Source organism: Panthera tigris, chromosome F3 (genome assembly GCF_018350195.1).
Source record: "Panthera tigris isolate Pti1 chromosome F3, P.tigris_Pti1_mat1.1, whole genome shotgun sequence".
Classification (NCBI taxonomy): domain Eukaryota; kingdom Metazoa; phylum Chordata; class Mammalia; order Carnivora; family Felidae; genus Panthera; species Panthera tigris.
The window spans coordinates 4338268-4346734 of record NC_056678.1 but is presented as its reverse complement, the minus strand read 5'-3'; the positions used below and the strand labels follow the sequence as shown (position 1 = coordinate 4346734).

Here is an 8467-nt window from a genome sequence, read left to right as displayed (position 1 = left end):
CTCTACATTGACAGCACAGAGCCCGATGTGGGGGCTTGAACTCAGGAACCATGAGATCATGACCTGAGCCGAAGTTGGACCCTTAACCGACCAGGCCACCCACGCACCCCAGTACACACTTTTTCCTATTTAACAATTTCATTTCTTCTTATACTATATCTATCCTACTATATTACTGAATTCAACTATTTTTTTAAGTTATTGAATTAAATCTTATTGGAGTAGAAAATAAACTCAAAATTCAATTATTGTAAACATACTGTGCTTACAAATGGGATTGGCAATGTATAACTGTAGAACTAATGGCTCATTAGAAGGTAACAGATAAAATATTTTCTATCCTTTTCAATTAGAGAATTTTCTGGTAGCATATATTCTGTTTCCTTCTGTGTGCAAAAAAAATCTTCTGGTTTCCAAAGAATAATTCAAGAGTTGGCAAACAATGGTCCATGGGACGAATCTGGCCCACCACCTGTTTCTGCACAGCCTGCAAGCTTAGAGTGTTTTCTTACATTTTTAAATGTTTGGGAAAAAAATAAGAAGAAGAATATTTGGGGATAAGTGAAAAATCTATGAAAACCAATGTTCAGTGTCCATAAACAAAGTTCTGTTAGAACACATCCAACCCTGTTCACTACACATCGCCCAGAGAGGCGGTCAGGTGGTAACAGCAGAGCTAAGGAGCTGCCACAGAGACCATCAGTGACGCTCTCAGCAAGCACAACAAATTGCCATGACGTGGTAATAATGCACTTTTGCCTTCTGGCCTATGAAGCCACACTGACTATGCAGGCTTTTACAGAAAAGGAAAGCTGAACTTTAAAAACACTAACATGATTCGGCATTTCCTGAACGAGTGAAGATAATGGCAGCCTCTGCGATTCTGACCTATCAACTAACTTACTGAACTTCTTGAATTTTACCACGGTAAAGACTTCTTTTTACCTGATCTTATATGTTTGCAGTAACGTATTAATTTTAAAATATATTTAGGGGCGCCTGGGTGGTTCAGTCGGTGAGTTGGCCGAAATTCAACTCAAGTCATGATCTCATGGTTCATGAGTTCGAGCCCCACATCACTCCCTGTGCTGAAAGCATGGAGCCTGCTTGGGATTCTCTCTCTCTCTCTCTGCCCCTCCCCAACTTGTATATGCACTCTCTCTCAAAATAAATAAACTTAATAAATAAATAAATAAATAAATAAATAAATAAAAACATATTTAACAAAATATACTCCATAAATCCAAACACTGGACGGTTTTCATGCAGTCCTTCATTCAGTCATCAATTAAATACCATGCCCTAGCATACCATGAAGATTGCTAGGGATTCAAAATAAAATTCCTGACTCTAAAAAATATCACACTTGAATAGAGAGACACAGTACTCCACTTTCTGCTACTAAAGGGATGGCCAAAACAATGAATGTAACCTCTGCCATTTCACAATGACATACCGTCATTTAAAAAATATTGCCTCTATCTGAATTAATGGCAAGTTATACACTCAAATAGATAAGGCAACAAGGCTTGGCAAACACATTTATCCATCAGTAGATTTAATTACAGCATTAGCCTTACATAAGCAATTAACCTTGACCAACACAGGTTTGAACAAAAATGCTGATTAAGAATTTACTAATTATCCTTCCCAACTTCAGAAGTTAGCTAACATCTGGTCTTTATAATAAACATACACCAACTCAACATAGGTTATTTACAGTTAAATGAAGATAAATATTAACTGAATGGCTAAAAATGAAGAACATGAAACACACATTAAAAACACAATAACTTGTTTTGTTTTGAAAGCCCAAGTGTCCCACAAATGTCACTTTACTTGGAAGAACATTTTTGAGAATAATGGTCTTTTAAATCTATGCAGAGATTCCATTTATTGTAATAAAGAAAAAAACATATAAATCATAAATGCGTCAGCATTTCATAATGAGAATGCCAGGATCTGCATGCAGTTAAGCAACTTGGCTGTTTGCCTGCTTTACTTAAAACCAGAAGAGAGGTATAATCCTGATACCCAAGTCTTCTAGCAGCTGTGCTGAGCAGACAAGAGCGATGTCTCATGTAGCAGCTACCTCCAAATGTACAGATACATGCACCCTGGTGATCAGAGGTTAGCAATACTGTGTATCTGCTCGCTTTCAGTGTTAAATATTTAATGGCATATTTTTCCTTAATGGAACTCAGGCACATCTGATCAGTCACTGGGATCATTTGGTAATGCAGTCAAAGTTATCATACTGCCATTTCACATCAACTTTGTAATTAGATAATTCATCACTTTATTAATTCAAAAGATTGCTTTCTTTACTACTTTATAGCATGCTACAGTAGGGAAACCCAACTGAGCTGATCAACAAAAAGGCTCTAAAATTTGGTCCTAGATGAACTTGAAACCCTCATGTGGCAAACACACACACACTCCCGACCTTTCAAAACAATGGAAGCAATATTCTTTCCACAAATCCGCCTTGCAGCAACGGTGAAATGATATAGCACCAGTACCTCTAGAATAAGAGGTCTAACAAAACTGAAACTTGAAAATTAAAAACTGAATATATCACAAACACCTTTGTTCCTACTTTCTACTGAGGCACACTGCTCTTCCGAACAAAAAGGACCAAAGAAGGAGTTATTTGGTAATTTTTCCTTCTTGCTGATTTTATACACTTTACTAAAATCATGAGGTTATGGCAGAATATCACATAGATTATAGTAATACTCTTGGTCTAAAGACACACACCAGCCAAATGCAAGTATGTAGTCTCGAATATAATATCATTACTATTGTCTTGTGTCTTATTTCTAACGTATCTCTATCAAAAATATTAAATCACGGGGCACCTGGGTGGCTCAGTCGGTTGAGTGTCCGACTTCAGCTCAGGTCATGATCTCACGGTTTGTGGGTTCGAGCCCCGCATCGGGCTCTGTGCTGACGGCTCAGAGCCTGGAGCCTGCCCAGGATCCTGTGTCTCCCTCTCTCTCTGCCCCTCCCCGACTCACGCTCTGTCTCTGTCTCAAAAATAAATAAACATTAAAAATATATATAGATAGATATTAAATCACTATTCTTTTCCTATTATGAATTTGCAAGATTCTTGTTTTAATAATTTCCCACTGTTTCTGTAATAAAAAAGAATTCTCTCCCAGTAAAAAAGAATCTGCACAGAATGCAAATCAACGTAAAATTTAAGTATCATAATACAGAAAACCCTTCCACAAAACTCATTTTCAAATCTGTACAAGCACAGTGTATACTGAAAAACCAGCTGCAACTAATAACATTAACATTTAGAGTTTAGAAAGACAAGCTGTGGAGGTCACATATGTACCCGAAAGAATAAAAATAACATGCTACCAGAATTATTACTTTGTTTGAAAGGGAAAGGGAGAGAACATCTTCTCAAACAGATGTGGAATTTCTAATAAAAAAACTCTGTGGCAGTTGTACAATATTATAAAATTAAAGAGTCCTTTGCAGAACTCTGGAAACATAATGACACATGTTTTATGGTCAGGAAGGACACTTCTAATATTGTTATTTCCAATTTAACAGGTTTTTTTGAGACATTTCAAGCAACTAGTTCATTCTGTATTTTATTACTCAGATCTTATCACATTTCTAATCGGTCTACCAAATGCATTTTTAGAGAAGGAAGCGGTAAGTCCAGAAAAAATAATTAAGTACATGTTTAAACAACTCTATGCAATAATCTCTAAATATATATCTATAGATATATATTTAGAATATATATCTATATATAGATATATATTTAGAATATATATCTAAAGATATATATTTAGAATATATATCTAAAGATATATCTATAGATATATATTCTAAATATATATATATATTCTAAAGATATATATATCTATATATAGATATATATAGATATATATATACTCTTTGCATAGAAAATAAACTCAAAACCATCTCTACTGACATTAAGTTTAGGCATTAATAACCATTACCAATAATAATCAATATATATTTCTAGGGATGGAATAGAGAAATAGTACTCATTCCATGCCATTTCAGTGAATTATAACATGATGACTAATGAGTCTTTTAATTTCAGCTTTTTAAAATGCATGTGTGGGAAACATTTCATTCATCATGGAAAGCTTACTTTTATGTTTCCTGTGTGACATCCCAAGGAACTACTCTCAAGTCACGGAGTTGTCATGAATGCAGGAAACAGTAAATGTTTTCGTCTGCCATAACTACGGGCTGAAACCAAGCCCATTACTAGGGGAAAGGTACTATTTCCTGTTCGCAAACTTTCTTCTCAACAAGATAGGTAATTTTCAGCATCTCCAGAGACACCAGCACTGGGCATGACTGTAAGCCATGGTCTGAAACTCTGGTTTACAATGAGCCACACTACACTCTTGATAATCCACATGACAGCACAGGGAGACATAAAACACTGAACTTTTAGACTGGAATATAAATAAAGCTGGGAGGTGGGGCCAGCAGTAGTAGAAATTTATAATATGTGTTAGACACATGAAGTACTTTTGATTTAATCCTCACTTTCATCTGTGAAAGCAAATGAAAGTTATTGTTAGTATTATTCCCATTAACAAGATGAGGACATCAAGCTTAAGAGAATTTTATTTTCTCGTCTAAGAAAGCAACTTAACCATCATACTATTTGGCATCCATTTAAATTAGTCCTTCTCTTAATTGCTGTTGTCTCACCACTTAAAGTTTTTATTTATTAGTTATAGTATAAACATTTTTCTCTATTTGTAGCAAATATTTAGAACTCAAACAGTAGATTGAACCACAGCAGTGGTCATGCTAAGATAAATCCATTTTGAAACCTGACCCGAAATTTTATTTGAAGGTAGAAGGGGAAGAAAAAAATTGTGGGCTGGGAAGGAGAAGGGGCCTGCGGAGACAGACACACAAATCTTCTCTCAACAATCTGACAAAGAGTCGGCAGAGTGAATCTAGCCTCCACCTCTCATGAACATACAAATAACCACACCTCTCCTGTGTGCTCATTTGTAAGTATCTCCAATGCAGCCCACACTTTGGCCACCGCAATTACTCTCAGCAGTTCCCATCGCTTTCCTCACACTTGACACCTTCATTTCCATTCAGTCAGGCCCTTCAACCACCCCCACCCCCAGTAACATACAATCTAATTTAAGTTTCTAGGGTTTTTTTGCTGGGGTAGGGGGGCCGAGAGAGAGAATTCCAAGCAGGCTCCACACTCTCAGTGCAGAGCCCAATGCAGAGCTTGAACTCATGAACCATGAGATGATGGCCTGAGCTGAAGTCAAACACTTAACCGACTAAGCTGCCCAAACACCCTACATACAATCTAATTTTTAAAAGACCAAGCAAACTATTGTGCAAATAGAGCTCCTGGCCAATTCCCCCAGACCCTCCATCCAACCACATCACCGCTCTGAAGCCCCTTCTGTGGGAAAGTCTGGAGGTGCTATTACCTTCACTAATTTTCTATTACCAACTAACGCAAAACAAACATTTTAAACATCAAGCTTTTATTCAAACTCTTATTGTATCACCAAATATAACAGAAACACATATTCCACAGAGAACAACCACCTTTTCAAATCTTCTCTTTCAAATCTTCAATGTGTTTTTCTCAGTTCAGGGGGTCAGAGGAGCCAGCACCCTTCACTCCCCACCAGCATTTCCAGACCATTTGTCTATGACTGTTTCCCTATACCACCCTCTCTTCTGAAATCCATGCCATCAATTTCACTTTCTATGTGAAGTCTTCCTGGATACCCTCCCCTAGAAAAATTTCTCCTTCATATGCCTCATGCTATTTACTTTTCTATAGCCAGGCAATAAATTAATAAGTGGATAGGATATATTTATAAAGCAAACTCCTACAATCTAAACCCCAACTGGTAATTGCTATCCACAAGTCTGTTTATGTGGGAATGGGGAGCAGGAGACTAATATTGGTGCTAAGTGGAGGAAAAAGAGGCCTACTTGGAAACAAGATCCACCAAAAATGACTATCCAATAATGTCTTTGGAAGAAGGGGTTGGGGAGGGAGGGTATGGAAGGTTCTAAGTAAAACCAAGTCTTAAGTAGCAGAAGCACATTCCGTGCTAAGAATGTAGTTCAACAGGAGATACATACACTATTTTCAACAGAAAATCCCAGAGTGTTCCAAACATAAACTGCCAACTTTTAAGGAATTACTCATGGTCTTCTATTAGAAAAAGCCACCAGCCTGTTTATAGCAGCATTATCTACAACAGCCAAATTATGGAAACAGCCCAAGTGGCCATCAATTGATGAATAAAGAAGATCTGGCATGCATGCATGCATGCGTGTGTGTGTGTGTGTGTGTGTGTGTGTGTACATATATATATATATACATATACATATATATATACATATATATATAATGGATTATTAGTCATAAAGAATGAAATCTTGCCATCTGCAATGACATGGGTGGAGCTAGAGAATATTTATGCGAAGTGAAATGAGTCAGAGAAAGACAAATACCATGATTTCACTCATACATGGAATTTAAAAAAATAAATGAGCAAAGGGAAAAAAGACAGAGAGAGAGAGAGAGAGAGAGAGAGAGAGAGAGAAACCAAGAAACAGACTCTTAACTACAGAGAACACACAATGGTCACCAGAAGGGAGGTGGTGGGGGGGATGAGGGAAATAGGTGATGGGGATTAAGGACTGCACTTGTCATGATGAGCACAGAGTAACATATGGAAGTGCTGAACCACTATATTGTATACCTGAAACTAATATTACACTATGTTAACTAAAAAAGGAGGAGGAGGAGGGGGAGGGGGAGGGGGAGGGGGAAGAGGAAAGGAAAAAGAAAAAAAGGCTAGCAGGGAATGAAACAGGCTCTCAGGATTAAGAACCCTTTCATCCTCCACTGAGTCCTTTCATTTTCTGGCAAGTGCAAGTTTAATACGCATATCCCCAAGTAAGACTTTTGACTTGGTAAGGTTTTTTTGCCATAGTAAATAATTTTCAGATTTATAACAACATATTTCTATAACTTGTATCAAGAATGCTTTGTACATACTAGGCCTGAAAAAAAGGGTCTGCTTAATTTAATAACTGAATTTACTAACTTCTCAAGTAGCCGAGAGGCTTCATAACAAAAGACTAATTGTAAGGAGTATTTGGAAATATAAATGAAAAAAGAACATTTGTCTGAAATCTAAGTATTAAAATATCAGATATAAAACAAGTGTGAAAATTACTGAAACAAAAAAAAAAAAAAGAAAAGAAAAGAAAAGAAAATTACTGAAACCAGGTGATGGAAACAGGAGGGTTCATTATACCAGTCTCTATTTTCATGCACGTTTGGAAAAGTCCATAATCAAAAAGTCCAAAAAATGAAGATATAAACAAATTTAGAAAAGCTCTCAGAGTTGCTTACGCCATAAGTGACCATGAGATGAGCTGACACATAAGCTCAGCATGGCCAACGCCTGCACAAACCAGAATGAATGTTAATGAAGGGGACCAAAAGTAAAACATAAAACAGGACTTCGTTTATTGAGGCCAGGTGACGCCAGCCTTCTTCAAAGCATGAATCCAAAAGGCTGAGGAAGGCAGGGCAGCGCGGACCCGCTCTTGACAGCCTATATGTATGAAAGCAGCAGCGGTGGGCAGTACGCCCTGTGGGGCCCACTTCCCTCGGTTAATTCTATGCCAGGGACACAGGGAGGGGCAGTTTCAGGGATAAAATTGTCTGCCCAATGTTCTCCATCCACTTCCAACGCACTTGTGATCTGCACCATCACACATTAGCAGTGGTAGGAGCTCAGCAGCTCATCCCTGAGGTGTGCAGGATGCAATCAGCTTAACATAAAACTACTCTATAAAAACAATGACAAAGAAGAAAGTAGGGAGAAAATGAGGAAGAGGAGGAAAGTGACCCCTTTCAAGGACATATCTGTAAGCAGAAAAGTAACTCAACAAAACTTTTAAAAGGAGGTACAGGGGGTCTTAGGTTAATGCTGCTTTAACCCACATTTTAAGGCAGAAATCACACATCTGAGTCCAGTTCCCCTCAAAAGCTCAAAGGTGAACACATGTTCTACTTTTGTGGCAATGTCAGATACAACCACGTGGGGAGGAGAGAATATTATTAAAACTTTGTCTGCTTATCCACAGAGACGTAACTTTCCCCCTACACGGCATGGAAAGAGTTTCACTGTAAGATACATGAAACTAAATTTTTTAAAAGAAATTAGAGAAATAAGATAGTAATTCACATTTTACACTGAGCAATAGAAAGGACTTTTCAGTGTTTTTCATAAAGACTAATAACACCAGTAACTAGCACTTGAACATTTTCTAATAACAGAAAAAAACTGTCACAGAAAAGCCACAGACTTTACACTAAGAATGAAGTTATAGTCCTCATAAGGCACTTTTTTATCTCTCAGGAGGTATTACTTTG

At 37.3% G+C, this 8467-nt stretch overlaps 1 protein-coding gene across 1 annotated transcript in view; it reads right to left on the bottom strand.

Moving 5' to 3' along the window:
- The window catches only part of SMYD3 (SET and MYND domain containing 3), a 681855-nt gene that overhangs the window by 487475 nt on the left and 185913 nt on the right, over window positions 1-8467 (bottom strand).